Consider the following 17,994-nt stretch of genomic DNA (forward strand, 5'->3'; position numbering starts at 1 on the left):
AGGTGTATTAGGAGAACTCTAAATCTCTAAAAAACATGATTCATATCTGATGCTAGTGATGTGGGCTAAAGTTAGCTGTCCTCCCGTCGCTGCTAGCCGTCTCACCCCTCCTGACTGACCTCTGGACTCCATCAGTGACCATCTCTGGAGCCAGAGGTCTGAAACATCCTCTAAATGTCTCCAACAGATCCTTCAATACGCAGCTGAGAGTTATGAGCACAATCTGAAAATCACAGCGACATCACCGAGAGATAAATGCTTCAGATCCATGCAGAAACAGAAACCTAAAATATGTGGATATTAAGAGTCACTCCTGCAGACACCCCGAGCACATTTAACCAACAAAGTTTGTCTAACTGGAAGTAACCCGGCAACAGTTGCTATGAGAGGAGGCTCCCTGATTGGTGAGTCAGCAGATCAATCAGAGAGCAAACAAAGGTCAATTATTGGTCATGCCGTATTCTTCAAAGGTTGAAACTTCGATGCCGTTGTGATCTACATCCAAACATCTGAATGCAATGTTTTTATCCCTTTTGAAAACAAATCAGGCTAATATCTGAGACGCTAAGTTTGCAGAGACACTGCGATCCTTCTTCACGACATTAAGTGTACATTTGAGCAGTTTTGATGCCATAGGTGCACAATGACTCTCACGTCATGTGAGGTGCGTGTTGGATTGATGTCGTGTGATTCATATGCGAAACAGGACAGTGAGCTTTGTTCTGAGATTGTGTGTTCAGATTTTGACCTCAGCACGGCGTCTCTACATTTTCTACATGAGTTTGTAATGTTAATGTTTTTACAGTGTGTCTCTGTGGCACATGCACTTCCTGCTCTCAGGCCGGTTGTAGCTGATTTCTTTCAAGACAACAAACACTGACGGGGGGAGGGAGACAGCAGCAGAGGCTGAAATGAGGGTTTTTACTGAGGTCAGTATCAGATAAATATGATAATGTAAAGCTGCCCTAAAGGTTTCATAAGCCGTTTTCACATATGCACTCCGGATAATATGTAGATATTTACAGGAGGACTTATCCGGAGATTCTCCCGAACTAGCCGTTCACATATGCTCCTCACAGCTGGAGACTATCCCTGTCAGAGGGGAGGGGCCGCGGGGGATTTCTCGACGTAAGATGTGACGTAAATAAACAACGTGGAAGTAGCAGCCGAAGCAACAGAGTCCGCTACACAACGTTATAATGAGAATATTTGCCTTTATATCAATGCTATGTGTAGTCCAATGGAATGACAACATCCACAAAAAAGTGGAGAACAACAGACTGACGAACAGAAAACATAATGCAGCCGTTTAATTACGTGCACGGAGATCGTAGTGGTCGCGTGCAGACACTTTAGCCGGTCACTGTATATAAACATCACTTGGGTCCCATTGGCTGAAATGGAAATCTATAATAAAGACCCTCCGGGTAGACTAATCTCCAGATTTTTTCAGGAGATTTCCGTATGTGTGAAAAGGGTTATAGACTGATGACATGAAAGATGAACATGAGGAGGAGATGTTCAGACTTTCCAGCATTATTGTGTCTGCAGCATGTTAGCATATAAATATTATAAAGCACATAAAAGTATCTGTGTGTGCAGGCTGAGAGAAAGAACTAACACTGGATTAGGATGGATTAACACCTCCGTCGTCAACGTACACGCTGCTTTCTCCTCCCTACACTTTTCCTTTCTTCTCCTCCCGCTGTTCCATTTCCTCTCTCCTCTCTCATCTTACTTTCTCCTCTTCTGTTTTTGTTTGCATGTTTAAATCTTCTGTTCTTTCTCCTCCACCATCCTTCATTTTAGTTTTTACACTTCAGCCATCTTCTTTATCTCACCAACTCCTCTACTCTAACACCTCTCCTCTCCTCTCCTCTCCTCTCCTCTCCTCTCCTCTCCTCTCCTCTCTTCTCCTCTCCTCTCCTCTCCTCTCTTCTCATCTCCTCATCTCCTCATCTCCTCTCCTCTCCTCTCCCCCTTTCCCTCCTCCTTCATCTCCTCTGTCCTCCTCCTCCTCTGAGGAGACAGCAGAGGAGCTCGGGGAGCAGCAGGGCCACAATTTACATCTTGATATATCAGTTCCCTGCAGCAGCAGAGGCGGTGATGGATGGCGTGTTGCCGGCACCGCGGCGCTGCCATGAGTTACCGTGGTGATTACCGGCAGAGACGGCTGCTCACTGGCCACTTCATCACGGTGACTGGTAGAGAGGAAGGCGAGAAAAGAGAGAGAAAAAGGAGAGAGGCGCAGAAAAACAGAAGGAGAAGTAAGAAAAACACAATCGGAGGAGAGAGCTGGGGGAGGCGGCGGTGACTCGACGAGGCAGGACGGAGGAACAGAATCATTACAGGAGAAAACAGGAAACAAATCGTCCTCATGCAGAAAACACGACAAAAGAACAAACAAGAAAAGGACAACACAGAGAGGACCAGGGTGTAAATAAAGATCTGCTGTAAACAAAAGGATTCTGTGTTTGTCACAGCCGCAGTTCAGATTCGTTTCAATAAAAACGTCAAAATAAAGCTGGCTACACATTTAGACTACTTTCAAATCTCGACCGATTTTAAAAACCTGGGAGACCTCAGACATGAGGACAGTTTTAAATGATCATAATCCTCTGAACGCACACACTCGGTGATTTAGCCAGACCCTCAAACCTGCTGTTTGTAGTAACGACTCCAATGACGCGAGATCTCACAGAATCTGACGTGATCAGACAAGATTTCAGAAGAAAAACAAACATAGAGGACGATCGTCATCGTCAGCTGTCCTGCTGTGTGATTGGTTTTTCATCGAAAAACATTAAACGAGAAAGCAAAGTGATGGACTTTGACTCGTGGTGCATCAGTGACAACAACCTTGGCAACGACTTTGATTAACAGATTTACAGACAAATCAGTGTTTCAAAAAATGTTGTTGATTGGCTAAAAACTAGACTATTCATGGACTATTCAGAACCGGGACATATTAGAGTTTCATAGATAATTGTGGGGACTCGGGTCATGGAAGTTGAAAACGGGACAGTGCCGGTCAAACCAGGACGTATGGTCACCCTACCTGCCCTACACTTATAAGCAGACTTTTAAGCCACAGTAACCCTTGATACAGCCTAACTTCACAGACATGAGCTAAAGCTGGCAAATCCAAAGTCCCAAAATCATGCTAACAGACTGAGGTTACAGCTAACCGGTCTTAGGTTATGATATCATGCTAATAGGCTAATGCTAACAGGTTTCAGTCCTTTATTTGTAGCTTACAGACTGCAGCCGAAGCTAACAGGCTCTATTGTGTTCAGCTTGTTAGCTTAGCATAATGGTGTGGGTAGACAGGCTCTATTGTCTGCAGCTTGTTAGCTTAGCATAATGGTGCAGGTAGACAAACTGCCCCTGCACAACCTGCATGCCGTGTCACAATGACGCACATCCTTTGGAAAAAAACGGTGCCCATGAACTTAATCCAGTCAGCAGATACATTTCCAAACACAACGTACAAGTTCATTTTATATAATTTGTTTTTGTAGGACTCATGATTGATGACAGACAGACTCCTCCGCTCAGGGCAGAATGTACATTTTCTTCTACTACTTATTAAAGCCTGTGTCCTCGGGGAGCGTTCACCTCGGGTTTCTCCCTCTCTCTGTGTCTCATCCTGCGGTTGGTGATTTCATGTCTAGACCAGCTGCTGCCTGCCATCCAGCTGAGGGAAAATTTGACATCCCCTCCTTCACCTCCTCCTCCTCCTCCTCCCTCCATGCTCGCCATAAAACCTGAGCTAAAACAGATCGATGCTGCGTTGCTTTTTCTCTCGGCTGCAGACTCATTAAAAGAGTCACACTGAACACTGAGAGGGAGACGCCAAAGAGGTATTCAGGACTAAAGAATACAACATTACAAGTTAAAATCCTGCATGATAAGTACAGAGAGTAAAAGGTACCACAGTTAACAGCAGTATCGTCAGCTTCCTGTACTTAAAGCGTGGCAGTGAGAGGTGATCTGCAGGACACAGGGTTGTGTACTGCTGAGTGTATTTTTTCCTGCCTGGTGAATAATTTAATTCTGTGTGGTTCGACCTTGAGACGTCCTCTGTGCTCTGAACGTTCACCACACACTGATGTTTCTGCTGCAGCCTCAGATAAAACCACCTCTCTACAATCCTCTATGTGATGGAAAGAGAAAAAATAGACTGAGGTGGAAAATACAGCAATCATTTACTTCTATTAAAACCATCATAACGTACACAGAATGCTCAACAAAAGTGTGTAGAAGAAGACCAAACTGGAGAAGAGAATGACATTCCATACGTGCATGGAGATTGTGCCGGTAGCGTGCATACGGTCTTTGGTCGTGCGCTGGTCGTAGAGGTTATAAACGTCATCACCGCCTCCCACTTGCTCGCGGTGTTGAATATGTCCTGCTGGGATCTCACATCAGCTCAGCCCGACTTCACAAGAAAAAGTTACAAAAGGGCTAGAAGGGAAAAGTTTGGCAAAATTCGGAAAGAAAAAGTAGCCTGTTTGCGTTCAGACATGCAGCTCACCCTGAGTTTTGTGCAAGAGTTAAAGCATCATAATTGTGACAGTGAGTGAGTATTATATCTAAGTTGTCTCTAAATGAAGTACCTGATTAAACACTTGGACTATTCCAGCTCTGCTCCCCTCAGTGAACACAGCTGACCTTCACACAGTCTCATGTTTGTGCAGGATTGAGGTTGAAATCTGTCCTCCGCTGTGCTGAAATGTTAATGTGAGCAGAGGCGGTGTCACATCCATGAATGAGTTCATGCAGAAGAACGTCAGCCGTGTTAGCAAAACATCAGTCTCCTTTACACGTGTCTCGCCTCTGGAAGAATGTCTCTTCAAAGTCAGGACTCTGAATAAACCTAACCACCCCCCCCCCCCCCCCCAGTGGACCCTTACAAACAACCTGAGTCATTATTTTCTATTGGGTAATCCCAAACTGCATCCATTGACTTTGTACGTAAACATCACATTAGTCATCTAGATGTTTAAAGAGAACATATCATCCCCCTTCTCCACCTTTTCAAACAGTCCCCTGTGGTCTAAATGAAACATCTGTGCTGTGCTTTGGTCAAACTATAACATGAATCAAGCACCAGAGGAGTTTTGTGACCCTGTATTAACCAGCTCTCTCAGAACGCTCGGCTTTGGTGTGTGTGTCTCTTTAAATGCAATGAGCCGCCCCTGATATTTCCTGGTAAATATTACTCCTCTATAGCAAGAACAATAATAAATGGCGGACCTGCGCAAAAGTTTTGTTCTAGGCTGGGGGTGGAGTTCATGGGTGGAGATATCAGGGGAGGGGAGGGGATTTTTTTTATACCAGAATCCCACTGTGACATCACAAGGAGAGCACATTTGAAACGGAGCATTTTTCTCTGTGTTGTAAGACTCATGCAGACCACAAACAAAGGACTGGATGGGTTTATTTCACATTTTGTGGGTCTGTAGGCACTCAGGTTACCCAAATATATGTTCAGAAACACAGTCAAAGCGGATTTTTCATAATATGTCCTTAATGTTCTGCTTGAAAAATGACAAACATTTGATCAATCATCATAAATTGACTAACTGCTGCATCTTTAAATGCTAAGTCACCTCATGTGCTGCCAACAGATGAGATAACGTGGGCCATTAGAGGGCGCCGTTACCAGTGAAGCTGTTGTGAATGTGTGTTGACAGCTGAGGTAAAAATCAACATAAAAATGAGATTTTAAACACAATAAACAAACCAGCGTGTGCTTCTCTGAGCGCTGACACAGACATGTGTTCTGTTGTAGCTCCTGAATATCAGCCTGTTATTCTCACAGGAAGCTGATTCTCTTTTTGTTACAAAATAAAACGACTCCTCTCCAACCCCCCGCTCTCTTTGATCCATCACAATGAACCTGAGCGCACACGCCGCCCTGACGACAGATTGGCTGAGCTCAGGTGTGAATGGAGACAGAGAGTGACAATGGAGTCACGCACCAGAAGCTCACAGAGAGGATGTGTGTATGTGTGTGTGTGTACAGAAGAGAAGCTGCATCGCCTCCTGATTAGATGCTTCCTCTGATCTCCCCCCCCCCCCCCTCCTCCCCCCTGAGGCATCTGGCTGCTCTTTAATTGCTGGTGTGAATCAGATGAGAAGTTGCTGCCTGCTCTTTGAATAAATGCCTCCACGCAACAGTGCCTCCATTAAATATCACCAGAGACGCACTGTAACGGCCGGTGTTTGTGTGTGTTCCTGTTCTTCTTGTGGGGACCAGCAAACGCTCAGATCTGCTGAGGACTGGTTTTCCCAAGTGATGCTGCGTCTTCTTTCTGTGTGTTCTTCACAACGAACATGGGTACCTTAAACATGCAGAGCTAGGACATTTGTATCTTAGTGAGACTCCTCCTCTTGTGTGTGTGTGTGTGTGTGTGTGTGTGTGTGTGTGTGTGTGTATGTGTGTGTGATCTTGATTTTCTATCTTTGTGGGGACCAGCAAGTGCTCAGATCTGCTGAGTGAGGGCCGTATCCCCCAAGTGATTCTCGTCCTTCTCTGTGTGTATGTAATTGTTCTTCTATTTTTGTGGGGACCATTTGTATCTCAGACATGCGGAGCCTTTTACCTGAGGGTGATGTCACCCCTTTAGATTGTTTGCTTTGTTCTGTTTCTGTTGGTTTTGGTTCACACTGCAATATTATAAAGCGGGCAAATTCACACACCACAGCTGCCCGTTTGCCATGATGTCACATCGTCCTTTTCCCACTGCGTAGGTAAATAAATGCCATGCATAGTATTCACACTTTTCATTGTGGGACGGCTCCAAGACGCTAGTTAGCTAGTAAACCTACCACCAAAATGCATCATGGGTGGGCTTCAAGCAGCACAGGTCAAATGTCTTACAATATTTGAGCAGATGAGCATATTTATGAGTGAGGATCCTTTACTTGGTTAGGCTCCTCCTCCTCCTTCTGTGTGTGTGTTCAGTGTGTTTGTGTAGCATTGTGTGTGCCATAAATGTGTATGTGTGTTTATGCATTGATGTATACCCGTGTGTTTCCTGAAGCAGCAGCAGCTTAAGCTTGAAATCGCTCCACTTGTTTGTGCGCCTACACAACCAGCTGAATAAACTTTATTGTTTTTTAGTGTTTTCTTACGGCAGCGTCACTCTGTGCTCACGACTGAGACTGAAAGTGTGTTGAAGGTGATAAGGAATAAAAGACCCCCGCTGGGATTCCTCGGCTCTCCGGCTATTCTTCAGCTATAAAAGAAACACAGCGAGGAAACTGTTTTTCTTTTCCTGAATTCACGTTTATTCAGAGCCGCCTTTGTTACAGTTTCAGCTTCTCGGCAGAATCATCGAACTGCAGAGAGAAACAGGACTCTGTCATGGAGGACGGTGGTCGTTTGCAGGCATCTTGAGAAACGACTATTAACCCTTAGCATGCAGTAGTGTAAACTGTTAAAGCCCCCATTCCACTTGTGAAAAAATGCACTCCTTCTGGGACTCAACAAGTCAAATTAGTCCAGAAATGAACAGTACACTTGTTGTTAGATGCAGCTTTACTTACACTTTCATAATGTATTAATTTCTCTCCTGATGTACAAAACAAACATCCATAAATACAATCAGGACCATATGCACCTTATTCCATGCAGCAGCAACAGCAAACTGCAAGGTAAATATGATATGAAAGTTTAATTCAGCGTGCTGTCTGTTCATCATTAACCCTTCAGCACGAGATCTCATGAGTCTAAGTTGTCTTTGTTTTGGAGCTCACAGTGTCAGACTTGTAAAAACCCTCTAGTTTGTGCCGGACTTCAGGAACTTTTTCCCCAAAATGTAGCGTTTCAACCGATATTTGAAATCAAGTTTGGTTGTGTTGTTCAGGTTAGAAGTTAATAATAACAGATTCAGTCTATTTACTGTCTGTGTGTGTGTGTGTGTGTGTGTGTGTGTGTGTGTGTTTGTGCGTGCCTCTTCCAGCCCTTGTGTTTGTATTTTGACTCACCCGCATGGTTTACTGAAGCTTCATTTCCACTTGTAAGCGTCTCATATAATCCAGATGTGATTTCAGACTATTTTATTTACACTCAGTGTCTCTGCACGTCACATTTCTGATTACATATCTCAGTTTTCCAAACTACATGCCAATCCAGTCCGTCTCAGTCCAGAGAGAGATGGTGCTCCACCTGGAGCATATCCTGACGTAGTCTCAGTGCCGTCACGGATTAGTTTCTGAAGCAGAGTTTTGAAGGCCAACGATGGTGGTCGCCATTTTGTAAATGTGCTGTCGTTACATTTAAACAAGAAACAAAGAGGTGGAGCTGGGGTGGGCCTTAAACATGTCTGCCTGTCAGTCAACTCAACCACGCCCCATTATGCAAAACTTTTAGCCTTAATATAAACAAAACGAACAAGTAACATAGAAATCCCCCTCCTGTGCAATATGTGCAAATAAAGAAATGATCTCTTCAGACCAAAATGTTTTTTAAACAAGGCTGTAAAACTGATTATTTCTGCTGTAAAAAAGAAGGCATTTTTTCATGGGTGTTAATGGGACAAACTGGACTTTTGGAGCCAGCCTCTAGTGGACACTCAAGGAACTGCAAGTGTCCTTTTATTGCAATTCTGCATTTTCCTAATTTTTCAACACATGAAGTTGCCGCTTGACCTGAAGCTGCCTGGTAACTGACACAAAATACCAAAAGAAGAACAATGCCAGAACCAAGCCAATGCAGAAGAAAACAAAAAAAACTGCAGTTCCTCCAGTGTCCACTAGAGGTTTTCTCCTGCAGTGAGTCAGTCCCCATAGAGTCCCATGTTAAAATAAACATGTTTACAGCCTGTTAAAAAAACAGTTTGGGTCTCTAGAGTTCGTTTCTTCATTGGTTCACACTGGGAGGGGTGTTTTTTTATTTATAACTGATTCATTTTGATTTTATTAAAGGGTTAGGGATGTAGAATTGGGGGGCGTGGTCTTTTTGAGTGACAGGTGGGAGCTTCTAGCTGTCTGCTAGGGGTCCCCTCAGCTAATTTAGTCACCAAACTTTAACCTCTGGGCCGTGTTTGTGATGTTGTCTCTGACCGTTAAGAGCTTTGTAAGTGTGAGAAATAGGATTCTAAGTTATTTTCTAGATTTTATTGTGAGTCAGGGCAGAGAAGTTTATATAGGACAGATACAGTCTCTTCTCATGGTTGTAGTCAGTACACATGGTGCAGCATTTTGGACCAGCTGAAGAGTCTTCAGAGACTTATTAAGGTAGTCTGATATTCACAGTAATCCACCCGAGGAGAAACAAATCATGGATCTCCTACATTTTTTTGAGACAGCATGTGCATATCTTCAAAGTTCATCAGAGCCTCTTCTGCACTATGCTGAATTATCTAATCCAGATTTTGTTGTTAAAGAGTGACGGTGCATTAACACATGTGTGCATTAACACGTCTGTGCATCGATGTTTTGTTTGACTTGTGAGTTCAGAGTGTTTAGTTTTGAGCTGACTGAGTGTTGAAGTGTTTTTAATGAATTCACTTTGACTCTCTGTTTCTGATTCAGTCTGCTGACGATGAATTCCACCCAGAGTCACCGCCCCACACACACACGCACGCACGCACACACACACACACACACACACACACACACACACACACACACACACACACACACACACACACACACACACACACACACACACACACACACACAGAGTGGGGAGGTCATTGACCTACATTCACACACGTTTACCTTCAGATAAATCAGATGTGATCAACTCGCTGCTTCAATAAATCTGTTTTCCACCTCCTCAATGTCTAAAGGATTAACTGACTGCAGACTGAGCTGGAAATATGAGGTTAATGCATATTAAATTCAACCTTCAACACACACACACGCACACACACACGCACACACACACACACACACACACACACACACACACACACACACACACACACACACACACACACACACACACACACACACACACACACACACACACACAGCAGTGATTTGGATCTAGTAACGTCCAGAAATCTGATGAGAGATCCAGATGTTTTGGCTTTCAGCAATGCATTGGGGTTTATGACTCTGTGTGTGTGTGTGTGTGTGTGTGTGTGTGTGTGTGTGTGTGTGTGTGTGTGTGTGTGTGTGTGTGTGTGTGTGTGTGTGTGTGTGTGTGTGTGTGTGTGCGTGTGCGTGTGTTTGTGTGTGCGTGTGTTTGTGTGTTGTGGTTTCCCTGCAGCTGAATGTTGCTGAGTTTGGAGTCATATTCAGGAGGTTAAAGGGGAAAAACTGATTCTCGTGCCCATACTTTGTTGTATGTTTCTTGGTGCTTTAAGTTCACGTTGATGTTTTACAAACACAAGCTGCAAACAGTCGTACAGACCAGAAACAAAACTTTAAATAAATACATGCATATACTGTATCTATTTTTATACTCTTGTAAACTGTTAAAGTCTAAAATCTAAAATCTGAGCTCCTCTCCCGTTAGAAACATTTCATCACTGACTTGTGTCTTTCACGGTCACTATATTCTAGTTGAAATTATTTCCCATCATGCACCTGCATTCTGATGCTTTTTCACCTTTTTAAAAACTTTTTGTTGCTTTAGCATGACGAACATTTAATTCAGACGTATAACCCTAACCCTGATAGTTACCATTTCCTGATTCCTGTTTTATTGTCCTGTTGTCTTTAACTTGGTTCTGGTGTTTCATTGTGTTGTTCTGATGTTTGATTGAACGGTGACGCTAAAATTCCCCGTAGGTGTTAATGTGCTGCTGGTTGTCTGTCTCTATATGTCAGCCCTGTGATTGGCTGGTGAACAGGGTGTAACCCCACCTCTTGCCCTGTGACAGTTGGAATCGGCTCCAGCACCCCGGGACCCCTAACAGAAGAAGAAGCCCTATAGATAATGGATGGATGTTTGATTGGTCGTCTTGTGTTGCTGTAAACGCGCTCTGTGGATCCGTTTGATTGGCTCGGATCAGGACCGACCGACGTCTCCTGTTTGAGTGGCTGTGTGATCGTCTGCTGCTCGTCCCTCTGAGTCTGCTTCCTGTTGTCTGGAATCATCCTAGTCTGGATGTTCTTTGTCTCCGTGATTGGAAACATCATGTTAAAACAGGATTTGATTCACAGCGTCTAACGTGACAGCTGTCCTCCTTGTGGTAACACTGATACCGTTTACCGAGCCAATCAGATGCTTCAAACAGCTGTTTACAAAGTCAGCACAGCAGGAAGTACCCAGGTCCTTTAATGAAAAACAAAAACACGTGAAAACATTGTCTGATGCAAACAAAAGTCAAGCGTCTTCAGAAATACAGAAACAAGTCTTTCTAGGATATTTAGCGAAGAAACATCAAATTAAAAAGATATGAGCTGCAGAATCAATCAAGTGTTTAATGGTTCAGATCTGATCCTATGATAACCTGGTCCTGGTCCTAGTTCTGGTCCAGGTTCAGGTCCTGGTCGACCCGTTGTGGAGTCCTCAGCGCCGTGTGTGTCTGCGGCTCTGAGAGCTCAGAGGAGGCAGCCGATGAGTTCTGTCACTTTTAGTTTTCTCTGATTATAATTAGAGGAGACGCGAACAGACGGCGCCGCCTCGGCCCGCTGCTTCTGTCAATCAGCCTGTTTAGTATGAGGATTATACAAGACCAGGAACACACATTCACACACACATACACACATATTGTTCTCATTGTTCATTTATTTTCTGATTCTGCCGTCGTTGCTTCCTCTGCACTTCCTCATTAATTAATTCTTCTCATTTAATCGTCTTTAATCACAGATTTTAAATGTTCATTAGCGTTCTTGTTTCTGCAGAAACCTCTGCACACTTCGGTCCAAACTGTGAGGACACACGCTTATCGTCATGGAGACCGTCCTCGCCACATAACCCGTAAAGCAAATGACCTAAATAGGACATCTGTTCACGTTGACGTGACCCTCGATTAGCTGCAGTCCCAAAGAAAAGGGGGCTGATGTTTGCTTCTGACCTTTACCTCAAAAAATGATGATTACGGTCATGTTCTTTTCTTCTTCTATAGTTACGTATCATCTGCGTGATCAGCCCTGTGATTGTCACTCACCGCGTTGAACTGCCTGTAACTCACACCACACAGGCGTGGCCACACACCGTTAACGAGGGTCGGTGCGAGTTGCTGCTGAAAGAGAGAAGACTCTCGTTTCAAATCGGTGACTGAGCATCCGCCTCGAGCTTCATGGCGGTGTATCTGTGATGGCAGCAGCGCATTTATGACATCCTATGTCCTGCGACATAGCTAAAGCAAATGTGCAAACTACTGTTGCCATGGTAATAATGATGCTGCGACATGAAGACCCTGCAGCCACGCTTCAGTGAGTAGCAGAATGCAGAGTCGTCTGTCAGGAACGCAGCATTCAGAAATTGTTTACATTAATCGTGAATATCAAGTGGAGACCGAGGAGAAAAATAAAAACACAGATGATGTTTGAATCTGCAGCTCCGGTTTCTGTCAGCTCATAAATTCACCTGCTGCTGCTGAAGGTGTCCTTGCAGAGGTTACGCACACGCACGCACGCACGCACGCACGTGCGCGCACATACACACACGCACACGCACACACACACACACACACACACACACACACACACACACACACACACACACACACACACACTGAGTGGTTATGACTCTTTACTCAGCAGCCTCTACCATCAGGGTGTAAATGTGTAGGTGTGATCTGCGCAGTGAAAGAGAAAAGAAATACACAAACTCAATTCCATTTATTTAACTTTCTGTATCTATTATTTTATCGTTTTTATCTTTGTTTGTATTTGTTTTAAAACATGTGATCGTGCCCTCATTTCCGTCTTCCAGGCAAACGTAAATATTCATAGGCAGGATATATTTTCTCTCTCTCTCTGTGGCAGCGTGTGTGCCTGTGTATGTGTTAATGCGCTTGTGTGTGTGTGTGTGTGTGTGTGTGTGTGTGTGTGTGTGTGTGTGTGTGTGTGTGTGTGTGTGTGTGTGTGTGTGTGTGCGTATGCGTGTGCGCTTGTGAGTGCGCTTGTGTGTGTGCGTGATGCTAATTGGTGGGTCCTGCAGAGTCGGCTGTGAGCGACAGAAGGTGTTTAAAATGCAGAGAGCGGTCACGGCTGGAGGAATGCTAGCTACAGAACACTCTCTCTCTCTCTGCTGCTCTTTTTTCTTCCTCACTTCCTCCCCCCTCTCTCCCTCCCCTCCCCCCTTTCCTCTCTCTTTCCTTCTCCCTGGTTCCTGTCTCCTCTCTCTCTCTCTGTGTGACACCATCTGGTCATTCTCTGTGACTCAGCGCTGTCGCCTGCTGGAGGCTCTGCCATACACACACACACACACTGACACACAAACACACAGACCTGTGAAGTGTGTAATACCGCCCCGCTGTGCTGTGAAATATTAAAAACTGCACATCTACTAAAATAATCCTGTTTGAAATCACGTCTTCTCTCTTTAGCTTTATGTTAAAACCTCACAGCAACTCGGTTCAATTCTCTGCACACGTACACGTTTACACACATTAACCACGTACATGTTTTTTTGGGGGGCTTTTTGTGCCTTTAATGGAGAGATAGGACAGTGGACAGAGTTGGAAATCAGGGAGAGAGAGAGTGGGGAATGACATGCGGGAAAGGAGCCACAGGCGGGATTCGAACCGGGCCGCCTGCTTAGAGGACTACAGCCTCCATACATGGGGCGCGCGCACTAACCACAGCGCCACCAGTGCAACAACCACGTACATGTTTGGAGTCCAGGACAAATTTCCCCAAAGGGACTCCACAGTGTATCGCCTCGTATTGTAACGTATTTTATCCGATCGTCTCATATAGTATCTTTAAGTTTCTTATTGTTTCACAACACACCGTAACGCATCAGATTGAAGCATGTCACTCACTTGTAGAGTAAAACTAGAATCTCTCCAGATAAAGATGATAATTACTCCAAATGTTCATTTTAATGCAGAGATCTGTGTCGCCATCTTTTCCTCCTGTCTGCTGTCGACCTCTTCAGACTGATATTTAAAAGATCAAACTCGTTGTTTAAATGCAGGTTTGGTTATTCGTCTGTCGTTCTTAGATTTACGTCCTCTCATCTTTTCTGCTCTAACGGTGACATCATGTGTCCATGTGCAGCGCCTCCATCGTCTCCGTGCCCTCGTTAGTCAGACGTACATTAGGCCGCTCCCGTTTCAAATGCAGCTCCTTTTCCTCCTTAATGCAAACTGGCGGCTGTAGCATTGACCCCCCCCCCCCCCCCCAAACACACACACACACACACACACACACACACACACACACACACACACACACACACACACACACACACACACACACACTCAGGCCCTAAGTGGATTAAATGGATTTGAAACAGGAGCCACAGACGCACTAATAGTACTGCTTGAATTTTAAGCAATCCTCGCTGGATTGATTCTCCGACTGAGAGCAGAACAAAAAAAGGCACACACACACTGACACACACACACTGCAGCTGGACAGATGTTGCAGGTAAGAATGAATGCACGTTAACCATTATATAACCAGATTACAGATTACATTTAGTAAATAGAAGGCTCCCCCCCCCCCCGTGTCTGACAGAGGTCGCCTCTCTCTGTGAGGTGCTCGTGAGAACAACCAGATCAGGAGGATTTTTAGGAGCAGTCTCCAAAACTCTCAGTTTATCTTAATCTCTCTGTTTCTGAGGTTGTCAGGTGACGTCAACATGCGTTTGTTTTGAAGAGAGGGTAAATTCAAAAGCTGCAGCTTCACAGAAAACTAAATTCTTTCTGACCTCCACAAAGACATGAGGGGCTGATGGAGGGGGGGTTATTTCAGGGGAGCTGAAGAGGTCAAACAGCTCCAGCAACACTTGTGATGTTTGCATTGTGTCTTGATGACCCTGGTGACCCTTGTGAAGCTGAAAGTTGTCGGTCTGATAAAGTTGATCTTCATACCCAAAGTGTTGCTGCAACTTCTTCACCTCTTCAAGCCTTTCTCTCTCCGTGCTCCTCGGTAGCTGGTGAAGTTGTGCCAGAAAATCCGACTCTGCTTCTTTGGAGCTCAAGACCCTGTTAGCCCCGCCCCCCTCCTGCTGCTGTTAGCTGTTAGTTCACAGTAAAAATGAAAAGCACACAGGGTTACTGACATAAAAAAAACGTGTAGCGAGTTATAAAGCGCTCTGACAGACGGCGTGTAAACTGAACGTAGCTGGAGGCACAAACAGGAAATCACACACAAACACAGAGAGCAGGAAATGAAGGTGTTGTCGGCCCATCCTCGTCCTCTGGCTCACTCATCTGTCCTCTGAATCCGGAGCTGATTGCTGCTCGTCCCTCACTGATGGAGTCTTTTCATGTCTAATTTTAGTCGCTGGCTGAGTGTTATGAGTGTGTATGTGCAGAGAAGTGACCTGATGAAGAGATGAAGAGAGAGGGAGGAGAAACTGAAACACAGAAAACAAACACAGGCACCGTCATCAGTGAGACGATCAGCAGTCATTAAAGATGACTCGTTTATTTTATATCAATAATTTAATGATCATCTACATTCTTACAGAAGCAGGTACTGATGCTTCAACATCCGTATCAGGCGAGATCGCCCATGTTGACAGACATCTGCAAACGATGTGAACCGACGTCAGGAGGCATGTTTACCTGCTGTGCCAAATCAACTTAAAGCTGACATCTGGTTCACCTAACCACCGATTCAGTCACCTGTTGGACAAACTCTGACTTGTTTTCATGTCAAACATGAGAGAAAATGTTGCATTGTGGTAGTCTGACACCAGAAGAAGGCATGAAACAAACATGGGTACCGGTATTATGGCTAGAAATGCATCCATGCCTGCAGACAGTTTTGAGTTAAACAATATTTGCAGGTCGTATTCATGCAGGCTGATGAAAACACATCTTACGCGTTTACAGAACCATAGATGAATTGTTTGTGTGGACGGCCTGCTGCTTTGGACCTACCTACCTCTTCTGCCTTAGCCTAGCCTGCACTCCAGCCAGGTGTGACCTAAAAGACGCCAACTGACCAATATCTCCTGTGGATAATTTCTTTACTATTGACAAGTAGCTACAAGCAGACTTCAAAAATACACAACTGTCTCTTTAAACAGTTTCTTTAGATGGTCTGACTGATAGGACTGATTTGGTGCAACACTGCAGCCCCCCCCCCCCCCCCCCCCCCCCCCTCTGTATCTGCCTCTCTCTCTGCCTCTCTCTCTCTCTGCCTCTCTCTCTCTCTGTCTCTCTCTGTCTCTCTCTCTCTCTCTGTCTCTCTCTGTCTCTCTCTCTCTCTCTCTGTGGTTAATGGTGCCTTTGTAAAGGCTTCATTAGCAGTAATTTGCTGCAGAGAGCTGACTGATGGGTGGGCCGTGACCCTGTCTCTCTGAGAGCTGAAGGGTAAAGAGTCTCAGCCGCTCTGCTTGCACACGTTACACTCTTTACATACTCACACATACATTAAAGAAGAACAGGAAGTGACAGCGATCAGACGTGACGGCAGCCATCGATCTGTTTTCATCCTTTTATTTAAGGAGAAGTTGAAGCACTGGAATGCTGAGCTTCAGGAGTGGTTCAGTTTGGGGGGGAGGATGGAGGATTCAAACATCCGACTTGAACGTCTGTGACTGACGTGTGACTCGTTAGAAACAGCGAAACTGTCACTCAGTGGAGACACACGGACAGCTGAGCTCCACAGCTGAGACAGAACGCCACCAGAGAACTCCTGGTACTGATCCTAGCTAACAGGTCATAAGATTGCGACCTGGTACTGATCCTAGCTGAACATTAACATCCAGACTGCTGGAGATGCAAGACTATTAAAATATGTTGGCTCAGAGACATCAACACATTTTTATTATCTCACTCCAACCATCGAACAAAATATGAAATGTCAGGTGTACAGTGTGGGAGGCTGAGGAGACTACTGTGTGTGTGTGTGTGTGTGTGTGTGTGTGTGTGTGTGTGTGTGTGTGTGTGTGTGTGTGTGTGTGTGTGTGTGTGTGTGTGTGTGTGTGTGTGTGTGTGTGTCGGTATCATTATGTTTACCTTATAAACCTGATGAAGATGGTGGTGATGATGGTTCCCAGGACGTATCAGCTGTTCCAGGAGTGTTTCCATAGAGACGGAGCCTCAGAAGGATGCTGCTATATACAGTCTGTGATGCATATTCACCCTGAATTATAAAAAGCTCTGCACACACAGCGAGCGTGTGAAGCAGACCTACTGAGTGATACGATATTTATACGGTAACCGATGAGCTCAGTATAGATCCACATTATTTATTCTCATGCATGTGGATTTTATTAATGCACGCTCAGCTGATACTTTATTATGACTTATTTCATCCAGAACCAGCTGTTACATCTCTCTCTTTAAGACACCAGACTGTGGTAAAACACACAGTGCTGTTAACTCCTCCCCCTCACCGACAACGTGCATCTGTCGACAGTCAGAGGGCGGAGAAGACGACAAAGACGATGTCAGAAGCTAAAGAATTGACTGACAAGGTTCAGTAATGTGACTGTTCAAATCTTACTCAGCTAGCGTCTTTAGTTCGATGGTTGCTAACTGTTAGCATGTGGAGTATGTATCTGTGTTTTCAGCTGTTACCATGACGACTACAGGCCCTGGCTAAATGTCTACATTGAAGAGGCTCATTTACTGCATGCTAGTTGAGATAGGTTTGTAAAGTCGTCCAAACTTATTAAACTTAATCACTTACTTGAGACATAACTTGGGTTAGACGACTTCCTGCAGCCGGTAAAGCTGCTGAACATGAGACAACAATGACACCGCTAACGATACGAGCTAACGTTACGTCTCAGTCTATTCTAAATAATATCTGCAGGGATGTACACTCTGCTTCTCGCTCGCTCTCTCTCTCTCTTTTTCTCTTCTTAGCTTGATCCATCACCATCCTCATCCTCTTTTCTTTTCAGAAAATGTGTGCTCAAACAGGCCGTTTGGAGATTTTCCCTTC

At 44.7% G+C, this 17,994-nt stretch overlaps 1 protein-coding gene across 4 annotated transcripts in view; it reads left to right on the forward strand.

Moving 5' to 3' along the window:
• The window catches only part of enox1 (ecto-NOX disulfide-thiol exchanger 1), a 69,248-nt gene that overhangs the window by 22,307 nt on the left and 28,947 nt on the right, over nucleotides 1-17,994 (forward strand). The window lies entirely within an intron of this gene.

This window comes from Labrus bergylta, chromosome 13 (genome assembly GCF_963930695.1).
Source record: "Labrus bergylta chromosome 13, fLabBer1.1, whole genome shotgun sequence".
NCBI classification, from domain to species: domain Eukaryota; kingdom Metazoa; phylum Chordata; class Actinopteri; order Labriformes; family Labridae; genus Labrus; species Labrus bergylta.